The sequence below is a fragment of the Triticum aestivum genome, chromosome 7B (assembly GCF_018294505.1).
Source record: "Triticum aestivum cultivar Chinese Spring chromosome 7B, IWGSC CS RefSeq v2.1, whole genome shotgun sequence".
Taxonomy (NCBI): domain Eukaryota; kingdom Viridiplantae; phylum Streptophyta; class Magnoliopsida; order Poales; family Poaceae; genus Triticum; species Triticum aestivum.
This window is the reverse complement of record NC_057813.1, coordinates 421713309-421736992: the sequence shown is the minus strand read 5'-3', so window position 1 is coordinate 421736992 and position 23684 is coordinate 421713309.

Sequence of the window (23684 nt, the reverse complement as noted above, 5' to 3'; positions counted from 1 at the left end):
GTCGGTGCTCATACTCTTTCATTGAATTATCCATGCTAGTTTAAATTTCTTTTTCTAGTTTTCTTCTTGTGTGTTTGATAAACCTTGAGAAAAACCAAAAAAAATTAGTTAGTTTAATTTCCATGCTTGTAGTAGGAATTAAAATGAAAACCCCAAAAGATTTCTAGTTCTTCTTCTTACTTGTTGGGAGCTTTCCCGTGTAAATAGTTTTATTTTCTTTTCTTTCCTTTGGGGGTCGAGAAGACCATATTGAAAATGCTTAGTGGCTCTTATATGCATGATTGTTTATTTAATTTAGAGCCCATATTAATTGTCTTCTCTCTTGAGTTGAATGTGTGCAGATTCCAGCTTAGTCCAATGCACGTGCACTCTTATTATTATACACATCGTTCGGTCGTGCAAGTGAAAGGCAATAATGACGATATATGATGGACTTATTGGGATGAGAAAAGCTGGTATGAACTCGACCTCTCTTGTTTTTGTAAATATGATGAGTTCATCGTTCCTGAGTCAGCTATTATGAAGTAAACATATTTGCAATGACATTTAGAGATTATAGTTACTTGTGCCATGCTTGATTAGCTATGAGTTATAATGGTTTACCTTGCATGCCAACATGCTATTAGAATGATTATGATGTGATATGATGGGATGGTATCCTCCTTTGAATGAATTGAGTGACTCGACTTGGCACATGTTCACGCATGTAGTTGAATCAAATCAACATAGCCTTCACGACATGTATGTTCATGGTGGATTATATCCTACTCATGCTTGTACTCGGTGTGAATTAATTTTAATGCAGGTTTACGACTGTTGTCTCAGTTGGTTGCTTCCCAGTCTTTTGCTAGCCTTTACCTATACTAAGCGGGAATACTGCTTGTGCATCCAAACTCCTTAAACCCCAAAGTTGTTCCATATGAGTCCACTATACCTTCCTATATGTGGTATTTACCTACGGTTCCAAGTAAATTTGTATGTGCCAAACTCCAAACATTCAAATGAAATTCTATTTTGTGTACTCGAGCAGCTCATGTTTCAACTAGGGCTGCCTATATCTTCCATGCTAGGTGGGTTATTCTCAAGAGGAGTGGACTCCGCTCCTCATTCACGAGAAAGGGCCGGTAACCGGGATGCCGAGTCCCATGATCCAAAAAGATCAAAGCAAATAAAAATAATTAAACGAAACTCCCCCAGGGTTGTTGTTGTTGGAAATATGCCCTAGAGGCAATAATAAAAGTATTATTATTATATTTCCTTGTTCATGATAATTGTCTTTTATTCATGCTATAACTGTATTATCCGGAAATCGTAACACACGTGTGAATACATAGACCACAATATGTCCCTAGTAAGCCTCTAGTTGACTAGCTCGTTGTGATCAACAGATAGTCATGGTTTCCTGGCTATGGACATTGGATGTCGTTGATAACGGGATCACATCATTAGGAGAATGATGTGATGGACAAGACCCAATCCTAAGACTAGCACAAAGATCGTGTAGTTCATTTGCTAGAGCTTTGCCAATGTCAAGTATCTCTTCCTTTGACCATGAGATCGTGTAACTCCTGGATACCGTAGGAGTGCTTTGGGTGTATCAAACGTCACAACGTAACTGGGTGACTATAAAGGTGCACTACAGGTATCTCCGAAAGTATCTATTGTTTTATGCGGATCGAGACTGGGATTTGTCACTCCGTGTAAACGGAGAGGTATCTCTGGGCCCACTCGGTAGGACATCATCATATGCGCAATGTGACCAAGGAGTTGATCACGGGATGATGTGTTACGGAACGAGTAAAGTGACTTGCCGGTAACGAGATTGAACAAGGTATTGGATACCGACGATCGAATCTCGGGCAAGTAAAATACCGCTAGACAAAGGGAATTGAATACGGGATCGATTGAGTCCTTGACATCGTGGTTCATCCGATGAGATCATCGTGGAACATGTGGGAGCCATCATGGGTATCCAGATCCCGCTGTTGGTTATTGACCGGAGAACGTCTCGGTCATGTCTGCATGTCTCCCGAACCCGTAGGGTCTACACACTTAAGGTTCGATGACGCTAGGGTTATAAAGGAAGCTTGTATGTGGTTACCGAATGTTGTTCGGAGTCCCGGATGAGATCCCGGACGTCACGAGGAGTTCCGGAATGGTCCGGAGGTAAAGATTTATATATAGGAAGTCCTGTTTCGGCCATCGGGACAAGTTTCGGGGTCATCGGTATTGTACCGGGACCACCGGAAGGGTCCCGGGGGCCCACCGGGTGGGGCCACCTGCCCCGGGGGGCCACATGGGCTGTAGGGGGTGCGCCTTGGCCTACATGGGCCAAGGGCACCAGCCCCAAGAGGCCCATGCGCCAAGAGAAGGAAAAAGGGAGAGTCCTAAAGGGGGAAGGCACCTCCGAGGTGCCTTGGGGAGGATGGACTCCTCCCCATCCTTAGCCGCACCCCTTCCTTGGAGGAGGGGGCAAGGCTGCGCCCTCCCCCTCTCCCTTGGCCCTATATATAGTGGGGAAAAGGAGGAGCAATCATACCTAAGGCCTTTGGTTGCCTCCCTCTCCCTCCCGTGACACATCTCCTCTCCCGTAGGTGCTCGGCGAAGCCCTGCAGGATTGCCACGCTCCTCCATCACCACCACGCCGTTGTGCTGCTGCTGGATGGAGTCTTCCTCAACCTCTCCCTCTCTCCTTGCTGGATCAAGGCGTGGGAGACGTCGTCGAGCTGTACGTGTGTTGAACGCGGAGGTGCCGTCCGTTCGGCACTAGGATCATCGGTGATCTGAATCACGACGAGTACGACTCCATCAACCCCGTTCACTTGAACGCTTCCGCTTAGCGATCTATAAGGGTATGTAGATGCACTCCCCTTCTACTCGTTGCTGGTCTCTCCATAGATAGATCTTGGTGATTCGTAGGAAATTTTTTGAATTTCTGCTACGTTCCCCAACAGTGGCATCATGAGCTAGGTCTATTGCGTAGATTCTTTGCACGAGTAGAACACAAAGTAGTTGTGGGCGTCGATATTGTTCAATATGCTTGCCGTTACTAGTCTTATCTTGATTCGGCGGCATCGTGGGATGAAGCGGCCCGGACCAACCTTACACGTACGCTTACGTGAGACCGGTTCCACCGACAAACATGCACTAGTTGCATAAGGTGGCTGGCGGGTGTCTGTCTCTCCCACTTTAGTCGGATCGGATTCGATGAAAAGGGTCCTTATGAAGGGTAAATAGCAATTGGCATATCACGTTGTGGTTCATGCGTAGGTAAGAAACGTTCTTGCTAGAAACCCATAGCAGCCACGTAAAACATGCAAACAACAATTAGAGGACGTCTAACTTGTTTTTGCAGGGTATGCTATGTGATGTGATATGGCCAAAGGATGTGATGAATGATATATGTGATGTATGAGATTGATCATGTTCTTGTAATAGGATTCACGACTTGCATGTCGATGAGTATGACAACCGGCAGGAGCCATAGGAGTTGTCTTTATTTTTTGTATGACCTGCGTGTCATTGAAGAACGCCATGTAAACTACTTTACTTTATTGCTAAACGCGTTAGTCATAGAAGTAGAAGTAGTCGTTGGCGTGACAACTTCATGAAGACACGATGATGGAGATCATGATGATGGAGATCATGGTGTCATGCCGGTGACAAGATGATCATGGAGCCCCGAAGATGGAGATCAATGGAGCTATATGATATTGGCCATATCATGTCACAACTATATAATTGCATGTGATGTTTATTATGTTTATGCATCTTATTTGCTTAGAACGACGGTAGTAAATAAGATGATCCCTCATTAAAATTTCAAGAAGTGTTCTCCCCTAACTGTGCACCGTTGCTACAGTTCGTCGTTTCGAAGCACCACGTGATGATCGGGTGTGATAGATTCTTACGTTCACATACAACGGGTGTAAGACAGTTTTACACAGCGAAAACACTTAGGGTTAACTTGACGAGCCTAGCATGTACAGACATGGCCTCGGAACACGGAGACCGAAAGGTCGAGCATGAGTCGTATAGTAGATACGATCAACATGAAGATGTTCACCGACGTTGACTAGTCCGTCTCACGTGATGATCGGACACGGCCTAGTTTGACTCGGATCATGTAATCACTTAGATGACTAGAGGGATGTCTATCTGAGTGGGAGTTCATAAGATGAACTTAATTATCCTGAACATAGTCAAAAGACCTTTTGCAAATTATGTCGTAGCTCACGCTATAGTTCTACTGTTTAGATATGTTCCTAGAGAAAATATAGTTGAAAGTTGATAGTAGCAATTATGCGATCAGTAGAAAGCTCATGTCCTTAATGCACCGCTCAATGTGCTGAACCCCAAACGTCGTTTGTGGATGTTTCGAACATCGAACATACACGTTTTGATAACTACGTGATAGTTCAGTTAAATGGTTTAGAGTATAGGCACCAAAGACGTTTTCGAAATGTCGCGGAACATATGAGATGTTTCGAGGGCTGAAATTAAGATTTCAGGCTCGTGCCCACGTCAAGAGGTATAAGACCTCCGACGATTTTCTTAGCCTGCAAACTAAGGGAGAAAAGCTCAATCGTTGAGCTTGTGCTCAGATTGTCTGAGTACAACAATCACTTGAATCATGTGGGAGTTGATCTTCCAGATGAAATAGTGATAGTTTCTCCGAAGTCATTACCACCAAGCTGCTAGAGCTTCGTGATGAACTATAACATATCAGGGATAGATATGATGATCCTTGAGGTATTCGCGGTGTTTGACATCGCGAAAGTAGAAATCAAGAAGAAGCATCAATTGTTGATGGTTGATGAAACCACTAGTTTCAAGAAGGGCAAGGGAACAAAGGGATACTTCATGAAACGGCAAATCAGCTGCTGCACCAATGAAGAAACCCGAGGTTGAACCCAAACCCGAGACTAAGTGCTTCTGTAATAAGGGGAACAACCACTGGAGCAGCATTACCCTAGATACTTGGTAGATGAGAAGGCTGGCAAGGTCGATAGAAGTATATTGGATATACATTATGTTAATGTGTACTTTACTAGTACTCCTAGTAGCACCAGGGTATTAGATACCGGTTCGGTTGCTAAGTGTTAGTAACTCGAAATAAAGGCTACGGAATAAACGGAGACTAGCTAAAGGTGAGCTGACGATATGTGTTGGAAGTTTTTCCAAGCTTGATATGATCAAGCATCGCACGCTCCCTCTACCAAAGAGATTGGTGTTAAACCTAAATAATTGTTATTTGGTGTTTGCGTTGAGCATAGACATGATTGGATTACGTCTATCGCAATACGGTTATTCATTTAAGGAGAATAATGGTTACTCTGTTTATTTGAATAATACCTTCAATGGTCTTACACCTAAAATGAATGGTTTATTAAATCTCGATCGTGGTGATACACATGTTCATGCCATAAGATAGTAATGATAGTACCACTTACTTGTGGCACTGCCATGTAAGTCATAATGGTATAAAACGCACGAAGAAGCTCCATGTTGATGGATCTTTGGACTCACTCGTTTTGAAAAGTTTGAGACATGCGAACCATGTCTATTGGTGTATATGCATGAAGAAACTCCATGCAAATGGATCGTTTGGACTCACTTGATTTTGAATCACTTGAGATATGCAAATCATACCACATGGGCAAGATGACTGAAAAGCCTCGTTTTCAGTAAGATGGAACAAGATAGCAACTTGTAGGAAGTAACACATTTTGATGTGTGCAGTCCAATGAGTGCTGAGGCATGCAGTGAATATCGTTATGTTCTTACTTCACAGATGATTCGAGTAGATGTTGAGAATATTTACTTGATGAAACACAAGTCTGAATTATTGAATGGTTCAAGTAATTTCAGAGTGAAGTAGAAGATCATTGTGACAAGAGGATAAAATGTCTATGATACGATCATAGAGATGAATATCTAAGTTACGAGTTTTGGCACACAATTAAGACATTGTGGAAATTGTTTCGCAATTAATACCGCCTGGAACACCATAGTGTGATGGTGTGTCCGAACATCATAGTTGCACCCTATTGGATATGGTGCGTACCATGATGTCTCTTATCGAATTACCACTATTGTTCATGGGTTAGGCATTAGAGACAACCACATTCACTTTAAATAAGGCACCACGTAATTCCGTTGAGATGACACCGCATGAATTATGGTTTAGAGAAACCTAAGTTGTCGTTTCTTAAAGGTTTGGGGCTGCGACGCTTATGTGAAAAAGTTTCAGGATTAAGCTCGAACCCAAAGCGGATAAAATGCATCTTCATAGGACACCCAAAACAGTTGGGTATACCTCCTAATTCAGATCCGAAAGCAATATGGATTGTTTCTTGAATCGGGTCCTCTCTCGAGGAAAAGTTTCTCTCGAAAGAGTTGAGTGGGAGGATGGTGGAGACTTGATGAGGTTATTGAACCGTCTCTTCAACTAGTGTGTGGCAGGGCACAGGAAGTTGTTCCTGTAGCACCTACACCAATTGAAGTGGAAGCTTATGATATTGATCATGAAACTTCGGATCAAGTCACTACCAAACCTCGTAGGACGACAAGGACACGTACTACTTTAGAGTGGTACGGTAATCCTGTCTTGGAAGTCATGTTGCTAGACAACAATGAACCTACAAGCTATGGAGAAGCGATGGTGGGCCCGAATTCCTACAAATGGTTAGAGGCCATAAAATCCGAGAACGGATCCATGGACTTTGGTGGACTTGCCCGATGATCGGCAAGCCATTAAGATAAATGGATCTTTAAGAAGAAGACGGACGTGGATGGTAATGTCACCGTCCATGAAGCTCGACTTGTGGCGAAAAGTTTTTCACAAGTTCAAGGAGTTGACTACGATGAGTTTTTCTCATCCGTAGCGATGCTTAAAGTCCGTCGGATTCATGTTAGCATTAGCTGCGTTTATGAAATCTGGCAGATGGATGTCAAAACGAGTTTCCTTACCAGTTTTCGTGAGGAAAGGTTGTATGTAATACAATCAGAAAGTTTTTTGTCGATCCTAAGGATGCTAAAAGGTATGCTAGCTCCAGCGATCCTTCTAAGGACTGGAGTGAGCATCTCGGAGTTGGAATGTACGCTTTGATGAGATGATCAAAGATTTTGGGTTTGTACAAAGTTTATGAGAAACTTGTATTTCCAAAGAAGTGAGTGGGAGCACTATAGAATTTTTGATGAGTACATTTTGTTGATCAGAAATGATGTAGAATTTCTAGAAAGCATATAGGATTATTTGAAAGGTGTTTTTCAATGGAAAGCCTGGATTAAGCTACTTGAACATTGAGCATCAAGATCTATAAGGATAGATCAAAATGCTTAATAATACTTTCAAATGAGCACATACCTTGACATGATCTTGAAGGTATTCAAGATGGATCAGTCAAAGAAGAAGTTCTTGCCTGAATTGTAAGGTACGAAGTTAAGACTTAAAGCTCGACCACGGCAGAATAGAGAGAAAGGACGAAGGTCGTCCCCTATGCTTAAGACGTAGGCTCTTCAGTATGCTATGCTGTGCACCGCACCTGAAGTGTGCCTTGCCATGAGTCAGTCAAGGGGTACAAGAGTGATCCAAGAATGGCTCACAGGACAGCGGTCAAAGTTATCCTTAGTAACTAGTGGACTAAGGAATTTTTCTCGATTATGGAGGTGGTAAAAGAGTTCGACGTAAAGAGTTACGACAATGCAAGCTTAACACCTATCCGGATAGCTCTGAGTAGAGATACCGGATACGTATAATAGAGCAACAATTAGAGTAGCTCCAAGTAGAACAGTTATTTGGAATAGCTCCAAATAGAGCATGGTAGCTGCATCTAGGAGATGACATAGAGATTTGTAAAGCACACACGGATCTGAAAGGTTCAGACCCGTTGACTAAAACCTCTCTCACAAGCAACATGATCAAACATAAAACTCATTGAGTGTTAATCACATAGTGATGTGAACTAGACTACTGACTCTAGTAAACTCTTGGGTATTAGTCACATGGCGATGTGACCTATGAGTGTTAATCACATGACAATGTGAACTAGATTATTGACTCTAGTGCAAGTGGGAGACTGTTGGAAATATGCCCTAGAGGCAATAATAAAAGTATTATTATTATATTTCCTTGTTCATGATAATTGTCTTTTATTCATGCTATAACTGTATTATCCGGAAATCGTAATACACGTGTGAATACATAGACCACAATATGTCCCTAGTAAGCCTCTAGTTGACTAGCTCGTTGTGATCAACAGATAGTCATGGTTTCCTGGCTATGGACATTGGATGTCGTTGATAACGGGATCACATCATTAGGAGAATGATGTGATGGACAAGACCCAATCCTAAGACTAGCACAAAGATCGTGTAGTTCATTGCTAGAGCTTTGCCAATGTCAAGTATCTCTTCCTTTGACCATGAGATCGTGTAACTCCTGGATACCGTAGGAGTGCTTTGGGTGTATCAAACGTCACAACGTAACTGGGTGACTATAAAGGTGCACTACAGGTATCTCCGAAAGTATCTATTGTTTTATGCGGATCGAGACTGGGATTTGTCACTCCGTGTAAACGGAGAGGTATCTCTGGGCCCACTCGGTAGGACATCATCATATGCGCAATGTGACCAAGGATTTGATCACGGGATGATGTGTTACGGAACGAGTAAAGTGACTTGCCGATAACGAGATTGAACAAGGTATTGGATACCGACGATCGAATCTCGGGCAAGTAAAATACCGCTAGACAAAGGGAATTGAATACGGGATCGATTGAGTCCTTGACATCGTGGTTCATCCGATGAGATCATCGTGGAACATGTGGGAGCCATCATGGGTATCCAGATCCCGCTGTTGGTTATTGACCGGAGAACGTCTCGGTCATGTCTGCATGTCTCCCGAACCCGTAGGGTCTACACACTTAAGGTTCGATGACGCTAGGGTTATAAAGGAAGCTTGTATGTGGTTACCGAATGTTGTTCGGAGTCCCGGATGAGATCCCGGACGTCACGAGGAGTTCCGGAATGGTCCGGAGGTAAAGATTTATATATAGGAAGTCCTGTTTCGGCCATCGGGACAAGTTTCGGGGTCATCGGTATTGTACCGGGACCACCGGAAGGGTCCCGGGGGCCCACCGGGTGGGGCCACCTGCCCCGGGGGGCCACATGGGCTGTAGGGGGTGCGCCTTGGCCTACATGGGCCAAGGGCACCAGCCCCAAGAGGCCCATGCGCCAAGAGAAGGAAAAAAGGGAGAGTCCTAAAGGGGGAAGGCACCTCCGAGGTGCCTTGGGGAGGATGGACTCCTCCCCATCCTTAGCCGCACCCCTTCCTTGGAGGAGGGGGCAAGGCTGCGCCCTCCCCCTCTCCCTTGGCCCTATATATAGTGGGGAAAAGGAGGAGCAATCATACCTAAGGCCTTTGGTTGCCTCCCTCTCCCTCCCGTGACACATCTCCTCTCCCGTAGGTGCTCGGCGAAGCCCTGCAGGATTGCCACGCTCCTCCATCACCACCACGCCGTTGTGCTGCTGCTGGATGGAGTCTTCCTCAACCTCTCCCTCTCTCCTTGCTGGATCAAGGCGTGGGAGACGTCGTCGAGCTGTACGTGTGTTGAACGCGGAGGTGCCGTCCGTTCGGCACTAGGATCATCGGTGATCTGAATCACGACGAGTACGACTCCATCAACCCCGTTCACTTGAACGCTTCCGCTTAGCGATCTACAAGGGTATGTAGATGCACTCCCCTTCTACTCGTTGCTGGTCTCTCCATAGATAGATCTTGGTGATTCGTAGGAAATTTTTTGAATTTCTGCTACGTTCCCCAACAGTTGTATGTTGGAGGCACTCGTTGTTTCGAGCAAGCCATGGATTGATGCTTGTTGGTGGTTGGGGAAGTATAAACCTTTACCATTCTGTTTGGGAACTGCCTATAATGCATGTAGTATGGAAGATACAGCCATCTCATAGTTTTTGCATTGACAGCAAAAGTATGCCGCTCAAAATGTTATTGAATCTCTATTTTAAAATCGAGCTCTGGCACCTCTACAAATCCCTGCTTCCCTCTGCGAAGGTCCTATCTATTTACTTTTATGTTGAGTCATCACCCTTCTTATTAAAAGCATCCGCTGGAGAGCACATTGTCATTTGCATTCATTACTATTGGTTTATATTGGGTATGACTTGACTGGATCTCTTTTACTATGAATTACAATGTGTAGTCAGTCCTTGATCTTTAAAGGTGCTCTGCATTTATGTTTTGCGGTCCCAGAAAGGGCTAGCGAGATACCATTTTGTTATATCATGTTATGATTATTTTGAGAAAGTGTTGTAATCCGAGTTTTATTATTATGGCTCGTTAGCTGATTATGCTATTGATATGAGTAATTGTGAGACCTATGTGTTATTGTGAGTATGGTTAGTTCCTAATATTTGCTCAAACTTGAATGCTGGCTTTTCATGTTTACAACAACAAGAGCAAACAGAGTTTGTAAAAGTTTTTCTTTATCACTTTCAGTTTATCAACTGAATTGCTTGAGGACAAGCAAAGGTTTAAGCTTGAGGGAGTTGATACGTCTCCAACGTATCTACTTTTCGAAACACTTTTGCCCTTGTTTTGGACTCGAACTTGCATGCTTTGAATGAAACTAACCTGGACTGACGCTGTTTTCAGCAGAACTACCATGATGTTGTTTTATGTGTAGAAAAGAGAAGTTCTCGGAATGTCCTAGAAAGCCACGGAGGCACTTTTTGGATTTAATAAGAATTTTTGGCGAAAGAATTAATGCCAGGGGGCCCACAGCCTGTCCACGAGAAAGGCCCCCCTAGGGCGCGGCCTCCTATCTCGTGCCCCCCTAGACCTCCACCGACCTCAACTCCAACTCCATATACTCACGTTTGGGGAGAAAAAAACCTGAGAGAAAGTTTCATTGCGTTTTACGACATGGAGCCGCCGCCAAGCCCTAATCTCTCTCGGGAAGGCTGATCTGGAGTCCGTTCAGGGCTCCGGAGAGGGGGATTCGTCGCCGTCGTCATCATCAACCATCCTCCATCACCAATTTCATGATGATCACCGCCGTGCGTGAGTAATTCCATCGTAGGCTTGCTGGACGGTTATGGGTTGGATGAGATTTACCATGTATTCAAGTTAGTTTTGTTAGGGTTTGATCCCTAGTATCCACTATGTTCTAAGATTGATGTTGCTATGACTTTGCTATGCTTAATGCTTGTCACTAGGGCCCAAGTGCCATGATTTCAGATCTGAACCTATTATGTTTTCATGAATATATGTGTGTTCTCGATCCTATCTTGCAAGTCGATAGTCACCTATTATGTGTTATGATCTGACAACCCCGAAGTGACAATAATCGGGATACTTCTCGGTGATGATCGTAGTTTGAGGAGTTCATGTATTCACTATGTGCTAATGCTTTGTTCCGGTTTTCTATTAAAAGGAGGCCTTAATATCCCTTAGTTTCTGCTAGGACCCCGCTTCCACGGGAGGGAAGGACAAAAGATGTCATGCAAGTTCTTTTCCATAAGCACGTATGACTATTTACGGAATACATGCCTACATTACATTGATGAACTGGAGCTAGTTCTATATCACCCTATGTTATAGCTATTGCATGAGGAATCGCATCCGGCATAATTATCCATCACTGATCCATTGCCTACGAGCTTTTCACATATTGTTCTTTGCTTATTTACTTTTCCGTTGCTACTGTTACAACTACTACAAAAACCTAAAAACATTTATCTTTACTTTTGCTACCGTTACCTTTATTATCATACCACTTTTGCTACTAAACACTTTGCTGCAGATACTAAGTTATCAATGTGTGGTTGAATTGACAACTCAACTGCTAATACTCAAGAATATTCTTTGGCTCCCCTTGTGTCGAATCAATAAATTTGGGTTGAATACTCTACCCTCGAAAGCTGTTGCGATCCCCTATACTTGTGGGTTATCAGACCCCCATCTATATGAACGATATGTATGGCTCTCTGGAGCATTTTAAATAAAGTACTTGAGTTGTAGACTTTTGTTGTGATGCCATGTTGTATTTGCACATATCGAGCATATTGTGTGTAGGATTGAAATGCTTGGTATGTGTGGGATCTGACTACCTAGTTGTTTATCCTTCGTAGCCTCTCTTACCAGGAAATGTCTCCTAGTGCTTCCACTGAGACATGGTAGCTTGCTACTGCTCCGGAACACTTAGGCTGGTCGGCATGTGTCCTTATTCGTTCTTGTGTCTGTCCCCTTCTGGGAAATGTCATGCGATGTTCCTTTAAGTCCTTGTAGCTTGCTATTACTTGGGTTCATTCGCTTTTGATCGACACGTTCATTGCTGGGTCATGTATGCCTGTCCCTATAAGTTAGCGCCACTTTGGGTTCACGACTAGCCATGTCAGCCTGGGTTCTCTGTCATATGGATGCTAGCGACACTATCATATACGTGAGCCAAAAGGCGCAAACGGTGCCGGGTCAGGTAAGGCGTCACCCGTGGGAATACCATGCGTGAGGCCGCAAAGTGATATGAGGTGTTACATGCTAGATCGGTGTGACTTAGAATCGGGGTCCTGATAGCGTTGGCATCAGAGCCGGACTGCCTGTAGGTTCATCAAGCCAAACTGGTCGATGTCGAGTCTAGAAATGCTTTAGTTATATGTAGGGGAATTGTTTGTGGGATGGAACGTAAGGCTCTTTTTACTCCTTTACCTCATGGCATTCTGATCTGAGTTAGTCCATTCTTTCCACGGGGGTTAAGGACTAGGATCTCTTCTCTCTATCAGGTTCACGTGTTACTAATCCATAGTAACTTATAGAATTGTTGGTTACAAGCCCTAGTTCAGTTCTACTATTCCAGTATGTTGTTAGTTGGACCCAGAACCTTGATATGATGATGTTGAGTGTCTATGCAATTCTTTGCAAAATGTCTCAAAATCCTTTTTGAGCATCTACGGCCGTTATGCTCTCCAATTTTTGCTAGAAATTCTAATGCCTTTGCTTTATTTCGTGTTTCAGATGTCTTCTCGCACTACACACCAGGTGGTACGTCTGACTCGGTGCATTGACGTGCCCGAGCACACGGCCATGCTAGTCCATGTGATGACAGATACAAGCTATAGATGGTATCTAGAGTATACCGTTGAAGAGCAGTATCACGATTTTAATCAGAGTCGGTATATCTGCACTGTGAGGATATTTCCTTCTTACCCCGGAGCTATCGATCCCCTTCACTTGTCTTACTGGCTCGGTGTAGCGACCAGACCTCAAACAGTCCGATCTCTGTGCATCAGTGTCATCCCTGGATCAGTAATGCTGACACACACAGTACTTGAAGGATTTATAACAGAGTAGCAACCACACACTTATTACATCGAATGTCTCCAAAGAGAAACTTATTACAATAAATATGGCTGAAGGCCATCTAATAATGATAACAGCGGAAGGCTTGGAAGGTAAGTGAATCCATCAACTCCAACGGCATCACTGAGTATAGAATCACGATCCTAAAGCATCTTACTCATCGTCTGAAAAGTCTGCAACATGAACGTTGCAGCCCAAAAACGTGTCAGCACATGGAATATGCTGGCAAAGTAACACACAGAGAAAAATGAAAGAGTAAAGCTATACTACATGCATATATGGCTTGGTGGATAGCTCTATGGTTACAGTTTTTGCGTAAAGCCAGTTTTTCCCTACTACAAAGGAATAAATTATTTAACTATCATGGTGGTTGTTAAACATTGAGAATGGTTGACAGCATCCTCAATCCCAATTAAGCATCATCATTAAAAAAACCCAACAATATTAATTAAATTAACATGATGAGATTCACACGATAATCCAAGTACTAGATACTCAAGATGTCCATAACCGGGGACACGGCTAATCATGATTAGTTTATACACTCCGCAGAGGTTGCACAGTTTTCCCCACATGACTCGATCTCCTCCCTTGGTTTTCTCGCACTACATGGTGTTTGAGAAACGAATGACCGAGACATAGTCTTTTAGAAGCGCTAGCACCTTACGATGGGTAGACCGGCACACCTACTTTCCCCTACATCTGCTAGTCTACCACTGTAAGAGTTCGCACGACTTAGTCAACTATGCTAGAGCCCATAATAGCATGTGGCTGCACATGGAAGTTTCTAGCATGAATAATCTTATGATCCCTTTGGGCCTGGGTGACGGTCCATAAAAAACAGGCAATCCTGGTCTACCCAGGTGCCTAGACAGGCAATCCTGGAATAACCAGGTACCTCAATCCACCCAGATGTGTATTAATATTGCCACCTTAAATAAACCATTAATTTACAATCTCACATCTGTCATGGAAAATCACTCACCCAATCCACGTCTACTTGCATAGCATGGCAAAATAAGCAAACGTAGAAGTAACTCCCAAGGGTTTGATAATAAAACAGGTAATAGGTGCTACCTCAATCTACTTCCCAAAACCCACAATTTAATTAGATCCTAATCATGCAATGTTTGAGGATTGATCTAATGCATAAAAACTGGGTAGTAAGGAGGTATGATCAAAGTGTTACTTGCCTTGCTGATGATCCGCGTAACCTAGGGATTTGAAGTAGCAAGCGGCGCAGTCCGGGTACTCTATCACAAGCAAACAAAAAAACAAGCATACAATAAGTACTCATCTAATGCACGGGTAAAACTCAAATAAGAGGTCTAACCAGAAAGTTCAACTTAAGAACTCCGGTTTGCAAAAAAGAATCAAATCGAACGAAGAAACAAAACTCAAACGGCGAAAGAAACAAGCTTCGTTTACTAATCTACACCTAAGTCAAATTTTACAGAAGCAAAAATTGGTTTGAGTAGATTATTCGGAAAGAGGGTTTCGAGACGAAACTGTAGGCGCTTGAATCGCCAGATTCCGATAAACGAGCGAAAAGCTATACTAAAACAAAAACTGGATCAGAAATCGCGATCAGAAAAATCACGGAATAAATCCGAGAAAAAGAAAAACGACGAACAGATTAACGAACGAACATTCGTTATCTGGATCTAAACAATGAACCCGCTCGTTAAAACGAAGGAACAAGTGAACGCTCGCTAATTAATCCAAACCGGAAGAAAAACCGATCTAACAAAAAAACCGGAATCTAAAAAAAACCGACGGAAAAACCAAACGGTTTTTCTAAAAAAAAACGGCGGCGGCGAGGTCAACCTTGGGGTACGGGTCGGCGGTGGCGGCGGCACCAGCGAGGGCGGCGGTGGTCGGCGGTGACGGCGGCGGGGTCCGGCGGTGGTGGCGGTGGTTGGCGCCGACGGCGACGGCGGCGGCGCGCGGCGGCGCGGGCTGGCGGCGGGGCGGCGCTAGGGTTAGGGTTTGGGCGGCGGCGGCGGGTTGGGCTGGCGGCGGCGGTTTGGGCTGGGGCGGCGCTATATAAAGACCCGGCCAGGCGGAGTCCTGGCCGGTTACTGCCCGTAGTCGGTTCCAGTTTTTTTTAAAATAAATATCACGCAGAAAAACAAATGAAAGAAATACTAAACGGACTCCAAAAATCCCGAAATAAATTTTCCCCGGCTTCTAAAATCAAGCCGGTTTAGATGAACATTTATTTGGGCCTAAATGCAATTTTTGGAAAACACGCATTTTTCCTATATTCTAATAAAATAGCCAGAAAATCCAAAATAAAATCTTATTTGATTTTTATTAAATCCTCAATATTTCTTTATTTTGGAAAAGTCATTTTATTACTTCTCTCATATATATATATATATATATATATATATATATATATATATATATATATATATATATAATTGAAATAATTGAAGATAAAATAAATAAAATCAAATGATCCTACTTCCAAAATTTGAGAAAACTCAAATATGAAAATATCGAAATCCCCAACTCTCTCCGTGGGTCCTTGAGTTGCGTAGAATTTCTAGGATCAAAACAAAATGCATTAAATATGATATGCAATAATGATCTATTTGTATAATATTCCAAATTGAAAATTTGGGATGTTACAAACCTACCCCTCTTAAGATGAGTCTCGCCCTCGAGATTCGGGTTGGCTAGAGAATAGGTGAGGGTGGTCTTTCAGCAAATCTTCCTCTCGCTCCCAGGTGGCTTCATCCTCGGTGTGGTGGCTCCACTGAACTTTGCAAAACTTGATAACTTTTCTGCGAGTGACTCGGCTGGCATACTCAAGAATCTTGACTGGTTTCTCCTCATAGGTCAAATCACTGTCCAACTGAATCGCCTCTAGCGGCACGGTATCTCTTAGCGGTATATCAGCCATCTCTGCGTGGCACCTCTTCAACTGGGAGACGTGGAACACGTCGTGAACTCCTGACAATCCCTTAGGTAATTCCAACTTGTAGGCAACCTCTCCCATATGTTCCAAAACTTTGTATGGTCCCACAAAATGCGGCGCTAACTTTCCTTTAACACCAAAACGCTTAACTCCTCGAAGTGGAGATACCCGAAGGTAAACTCTATCCCCAACTTCGTAAACTGTCTCCTTGCGTTTTGCATCAGCATAGCTTTTCTGCCTGGACTGGGCTACCTTGAGCCTGTCGCGAATCAACTTCACTTTCCGTTCAGACTCCTTAATCAAATCTAGTCCAAACAAGTGACGGTCTCCAACTTCGTCCCAAGACAACGGGGTTCTGCACCTCCTTCCGTATAAGGCTTCGAAAGGGGCCATCTTCAAACTGGATTGATAACTGTTGTTGTAAGAGAACTCTGCATACGGCAAATTGTCATCCCAACTAGATCCATAATCTAGCGCACAAGCTCTCAGCATGTCCTCTAAAATCTGATTGACTCTTTCGGTCTGTCCATCTGTCTGTAGATGAAAAGCGGTACTGAACTCTAGCCTGGTACCCAAGGTTTCGTGCAACTGATTCCAGAACTTTGAGGTGAATTGGGTTCCTCTATCTGATACAATTCTCCTTGGAACTCTGTGCAGACATACGATCCTGGTCATGTAAATCTTGGCCAATTTGGCACTGGTGTAAGTAGTCTTCACTGGGATGAAATGAGCTACCTTCGTCAAACGATCGACTACCACCCAAATCGAGTCATAGCCTGAACGAGTCTTGGGCAATCCCATAATAAAATCCATGCCTAGCTCATCCCACTTCCATTCAGGTATCGGCAATGGTTGCAACAATCCTGCTGGCTTCTGATGCTCTGCCTTTACCCTCGGACATACATCACAAACTGCTACATACTCGGCAATGTCCTTCTTCATTCCGGTCCACCAGAAAGTCTCCTTCAAATCCAAGTACATCTTGGTATTCCCTGGGTGAATTGAATACGGCGAATCATGGACCTCTTGCAAAATCAACTTCCTGATCTCAGGGTCATTGGGTACATAAATGCGGTCCTCAAACTAGAGGGTATCGTGCTCATCCTCACGAAATCCCTTGGCTTTTCCCTTGTTCAACCTCTCCTTTATCTCTGCAATCTCCTTATCGGTCTTCTTAGCTTCTCTGATCTTATCCATCAAAGTCGACTGAATTTCCAATGTTGTTACATAGCTTCTCGAAACTATCTCCAAACATAGCTCGCAAAAGTCCTTGGCTAACTCCTTTGGCAGTCCTGCGGTCATGAGTGTATTAACATGGCTCTTACGGCTCAACGCGTTGGCTACTACGTTAGCCTTTCTTGGGTGATACTGCAATCTCATATCATAATCCTTGATGAGTTCCAACCATCTCCTTTGCCTGAGGTTTAACTCTTTTTGCGTGAAGATGTACTTCAAACTCTTGTGATCCATGTACACCTCACAATGATTTCCGATAAGAAAATGTCTCCACGTCTTCAATGCATGCACTACGGCAGCTAACTCGAAATCATGTGTGGCATAATTCAACTCATGAGGTTTAAGCTGTCGTGACGCATACGAAACAACTCTTCCTTCCTGCATAAGTACTGCTCAAAGTCCTCGACGTGAAGCATCGCAACACACCTCATGATCCTTAGTCTGATCTTGCAGAATCAACACTGGTGAGGTAACTAGACGTTTCTTCAATTCCTGGAAACTGGCCTCACATTGCTCAGTCCAATTGAACTTGGTATCCTTCTTCAACAACTCCGTCATGGGCTTTGCAATCCTTGAAAAATTCTCAATGAATCTCTGGTAGTATCCTGCCAGTCCAAGAAAACTTCTGATCTCCCCAACTGTCGTTGGTGCTTCCCAATTATTCACGGTGACAACCTTGGTGGGGTCTACTGCTATACCCTCTCCGGATATAACATGTCCAAGGAATCCAACTTCCTTCAACCAGAACTCACATTTGCTAAACTTGGCATATAGCTGGTGTTCTCTGAGCTTCTCCAATACCAAACGCAAGTGCTCCTTATGCTCCTCTTCGTTCTTCGAGTAGACCAAGATGTCATTAATGAACACCACGATGAACTTATCCAGAAACTCCATAAATACTTTGTTTATCATGTTCATGAAATATGCAGGTGCGTTAGTCAGACCAAATGACATAACGGTATACTCGTACATCCCATACCTAGTGGTAAAAGCTGTCTTGGGTATATCTGTAACATCCCAAATTTTCAATTTGGAATGTTATACATTAGGTCATCATGCATATCATATTTTTCTCGCATTTTCCGATCCTAGAAAATTTCACGCAACTCAAGGACCCTCGGAGAGAGTTGGAAGTTTCATTATTTTCATATTTGGGATTTCTCAAATTTTGAAAATAGGATCATTTGGATTTATTTAATTATCTTCATAAAGTTTTTCCTATAAAAATTTTAAGAGAGGGAATAATATGACTTTCCCAATATTTAGGAAAAATGAAGATATTATAAATAAATCAAAATTTGGTTTTGGAAGATTTATTTTGCTTAGGCAAAAATGAGCATTTTAAAAATTTATGCATGTTTGCCGTTTTTAAAGTTCATTTTGTTCGACTCATTTTTAGGAGTCGGGGAAAATTTGTTTTATTTAAATCAGAGTTCATTTGGTATTTTTTTAATTCGTTTTGTTTTTAAAAAAAAAAAATCGCGCCGCCCCCCCCCTGGGCCAAGGCCCAGCCGGCCCAGCCAGCCAGGCCCGGCCCAGCGCCCCGCCTCCCTCTCCCTCGCGCGCACGCTGCCGCCCGAGCGGGAGCTTCCCCGCCGCCGCACGCCTCCCGGAGTCCGGCTCCGACCCGGCACCCCCTGCCCCTTCCCCAAGCCACCCGGCGACCGCCCCCCCTTTATATGCGCCGCCCCCCCCTCTCTCTCACCCCGAGCCGCCCTCGCCCCTCGCCTCCCGACCCGCGCGGAACGCCGCCGCCGCCGGAACGCCGCCGCCGCCGTCCCTCGCCGACGCCGGGAGCCCCGTCGCCCCTCGCCGCCCCCTCCCGACCCCGCCGCTGACCCCTAGCCCGCCGCCCGGAGCCCCGCCGGCGATCACCGGAGGTAGCCCCGCCCTGATCCGGTTTATTTAAAAAAAAACGTGTTCGGTTTTTTTTTAAAAAAAAAACTAGATTGGTTTTTTTCGGTTTTCTTAATTAACGAACGTTCACCGAACCGTTCGTTTCAATGAATGTGTTCGTTGGATTAGTTCTGTTAACGAACGTCCGTTATTTAAACCGTTCGTCGTTTTTCTTTTAATCGGATTTAATCCGTTATTTTTTCTGATTTGATTTCCGATCCAATTTTCAAATCTGTTTTATTTCTTGCTCGTTTATCGGAATCAGGTGATTCAAACGCCTGGAGTTTCGTAACGAAACCGCCGTTCCGACTAACCAACTTTCACAGAGTTTTGCTACTGTGAAATTTTGACCTAATTTCAGATTTCTAAACCGAGTCGTTCTCTCTCGAGTTCTGACTTTCGATGCCTTATTTGATTCGATTCTTTTGCAACCAGGGTTCTTAAGTTGAACTCTCTGGTTAGATCTTTTATTCGAGATTTCCCTGTGCATTAGATGAGTACTTATTGTATGCTTGTTGTTTGTCTGCGTTAGATCACCCGGAGTGCGCCGCTTGTTATTTCGAATCTCTAGGACACGCGGATCATCAGCAAGGCAAGTAACACTTGATCATATCTTTCCTACTACCCAGTTTTATTGCATTAGATCAAACCCTCAAACACTTGCATTGTTTAGGATCTAAATTAAATTGTGGGATTGGGAAGTAGAATTGAGGTAGTACCTATTACCTGTTACTTATGAAACCTTGGGAGTTACTTCTACGTTTGCTTATTATGCTATGCTATGCCAGTAGACGTGGATTGGGTGAGTGATATCCATGACAGATGTGAGATTGATAATTTTAATGGTTTATCTAAGGTGGCAACTTAAACACACATCTGGGTGGATTGAGGCACCTGATGTCTATCAGGACTTGCCTGTTGTTTTTTTTGGACCGCCACCCAGGCTCTAAGGGATCATAAGATATTTCAAACTGGAAACTTCCGTGTGCAGCCACATGCTACTATGGGCTCTAGCATAGTTGACTAAGCTGTGCGAACTCTTACGGGGTGGACTAGCAGATGTAGGGGATGTAGGTGTACCGGTCTACCCCACATGTAAGGTGCTAGTGCTTCTGAAAGACTATGTCTCGGTCATCCGTTTCTCAAACACCATGTAGTGCGAGAAACCAAACGGAGGCGATCGAGTCATGTGGGGAAAAGTGCGCAAACCTCTGCAGAGTAACAAACTAATCATGATTAGCCGTGTCCCCGGTTATGGACGTTTTGAGTATCTAGTACTTGAATATCATTGTGAATCTCAACATGTTACTTCTAATTAATGTTATTGGGTTTTAATGAGTACTTTTAATTGGGATTGAGGATGCTGTCAACCATTCTCAATGTTTAACAACCACCATGATAGTTAAACAAAATTATTCCTTTGATGTAGGGAAAAATTGGCTTTTCGCAAAACTGTAACCGTAGAGCCTTACCACCAGCCAAATATGCATGTAGTATAGGCTTATTGTTTCATTACCCTCTATGTGTTACATTGCCAGCATATTCCATGTGCTGACCCGTTTTCGGGCTGCAACTTTCATGTTGCAGACTTTTCAGACGACGAGTAAGGAATTTAGGTCGTGGTTCTATACTCAGTGATGCCGATGGAGTTGATGGACTCACTTATCTTCCAAGCCTTCCGCTGTTATCGTTATTAGATGGCCTTAAGCCATATTTATTGTAATAAGTCCTCTTCTGGACAATCGATGTAATAAGTGTGTGATTGCTACTCTGCTATAAATCCTTCGAAGTACTGTGTGGTGTCAGCATTACTGATCCAGGGATGACACCTGAGCACAGAGACTTGATCCATTCGGGTCTGGTCGCTACAGAGATGGTATCAGAGCACACGCTGACTGTAGGTCACGACCACTAAGTTAAAGCCATACATCACTACTCTCCTCTCGGTTTCTAACTCCTCATCTTTTCTACTCTATTAGGATGACGAACATGAAGATTAAGTACACCCAACCGGATGAAGGCACACCATTTGGATTTCACTTGAAGGAAGTTACCAAGTACCTGGACATTGGACTACCAAGTTTCACCGGGACTTTCAACGCCACTCTGCCTGAAGAGGAGCGCTGGAAGATTCACGCTCACGTTCCAGGAAGGACATTCGCCCCAATCACCAAGCCTATAGATAGTGTTTTCAATGCACCAACCTGGAGTCTGGGAAGGAGCATGGCATCCCATATCACCATAGGACGCATTGGAGAAGTTTATCAAGAAGACCTCAAGGACACTATCTACCAGATTTGCGGACGCCGAGATGACAAATGGGACATAGTTAGCACCAAGAAGGATAGATCCATTGCAGCTTTTATCCAGGAGTTAAACCATCACATTCGACGCCAGGAGAACCAGATGTGCAATGATATGTTGGAGTTGCAGAATGCGAAGGCAAGGATCATCGAGCTAGAAGGAGAACTAAAGACTACACGCAAGGACTACATGGACGAGATCGTAGCTCTAGCAAGACACAATAACGATCTTAAGTATGAGATCGAAGAACTCAAGAAGAAGTTAGCACTCAGGAATGAAGACCAGTATATCAACTGTCCAGGCGACTACATCAACATCGACGACCCAGATTCGGATCCAAGTGAAACCGATTTTGAAGACGAAGCTGGAGCAGACATCATGGAATCTTCCACCGGTTCAAATTTCTAGATGACCACCACATATTAGTAGTATTTCCCCCATGTAAACATTATAGTACACGCACTTGCGATAGTTAGATCGTTGTAAGCCTTGTTTGATTGAATGGAGTGATTTTGTGTGCATTTGCTCATGTGCATTTGGGTAGTGATTCCCCTTAGACCTCATTCTATTCTAAATTTCTCTTCTTTTCTAAACCCATCAGCAAGATGCCTCCGAGACGCGACCCTGGATTCGTTTTCCCGCCAGAGATCACCCAACTGATCCAGCAGCAGAACACCCTGATACAAACATTGGTGCAGAACCAGGGCAACAACAACAACAACCCACCACCACCACCTGCGGATCATTTGACTCGTTTCCTTAGACTAAATCCGCCAGTGTACTCCAGTAGCACCGAGCCGATTGTAGCAGATGATTGGCTCCGCAAGATAGGAAGGGAGTTGACCACTGCAGGATGCACAGATGGAGAAAGAGTGAAGTTTGCAGCACATCAGCTTGAAGGACCCGCAGCCGCATGGTGGGAGAATTTCACAGCCACTTACCCGGTAGACACTGTCACATGGGATCAATTTCAGCAAGCTTTTCGCACTGCCCATGTCTCAGCAGGAGCCATGGCCATGAAGAAGCGTGAGTTTCGCAACTTACGCCAAGGAGGAAGGACTGTTGGCCAGTACGTGGATGACTTTAGCAAATTAGCACGTTACGCCCCAGATGACGTTGCTACAGATGCGGCTAAACAGGAGAAGTTTCTAGAAGGACTGAATGATGAATTCAGCATGCCGTTGATGGTAGCAAGTTTCAATAACTACCAGGAGTTAGTAGACCGAGCCCTTATGATTGAAGGAAAGCAGCAGCAAATTGAGAACCGTAAGAGGAAGTATGGACAGGGGAAGTATAACTCTGGAGCCCAGCAGAAGCCCCGTTTTACCCCTAAACCGGGATTTAAGTTTCAGCACACCCATGGAGGAGGTAGCTCGCACAACCATAATGGCCACAAGAATGGTGATGGGAATGGAGGAAGCAACGGCCAGAACCGAACAACCCCATCAACCCCAACCAAGAGAGACCTGAGTCAAGTCACCTGTTTCAAGTGTTCGAAGACCGGACATTATGCCAATGAATGTCCTGAAGGCCAGAATGGAAATGGCAATGGAAGCTCTGGAAAGAAACCCAACCCTTTCAATAGGGGACAGGTGAACCACGTTAATGTGGAGGAGATTGAAGATCAGCCCGATGCAGTAATCGGTAAGTTTTTGGTTAAGTCATTTACTGCACTCGTTCTTTTTGATACTGGTGCATCGCATTCATACATATCAAGGGGATTTGTGGAAAAGTATAGCCTGCCCACTAGGATTCTTAAAACACCTATGCTAGTAAGCTCGCCAGGAGCAGAATACATGGCCAGACAAGGATGTTTTCAAGTACCATTGAGTATAGGAAGGCATGTATTCCCAACGGATTTAATTATTCTGGAATCCCAAGGTCTGGATGTGATTCTTGGTATGGATTGGCTGTCGATGTATGGAGGAAACATCGATTGCGCCAGTA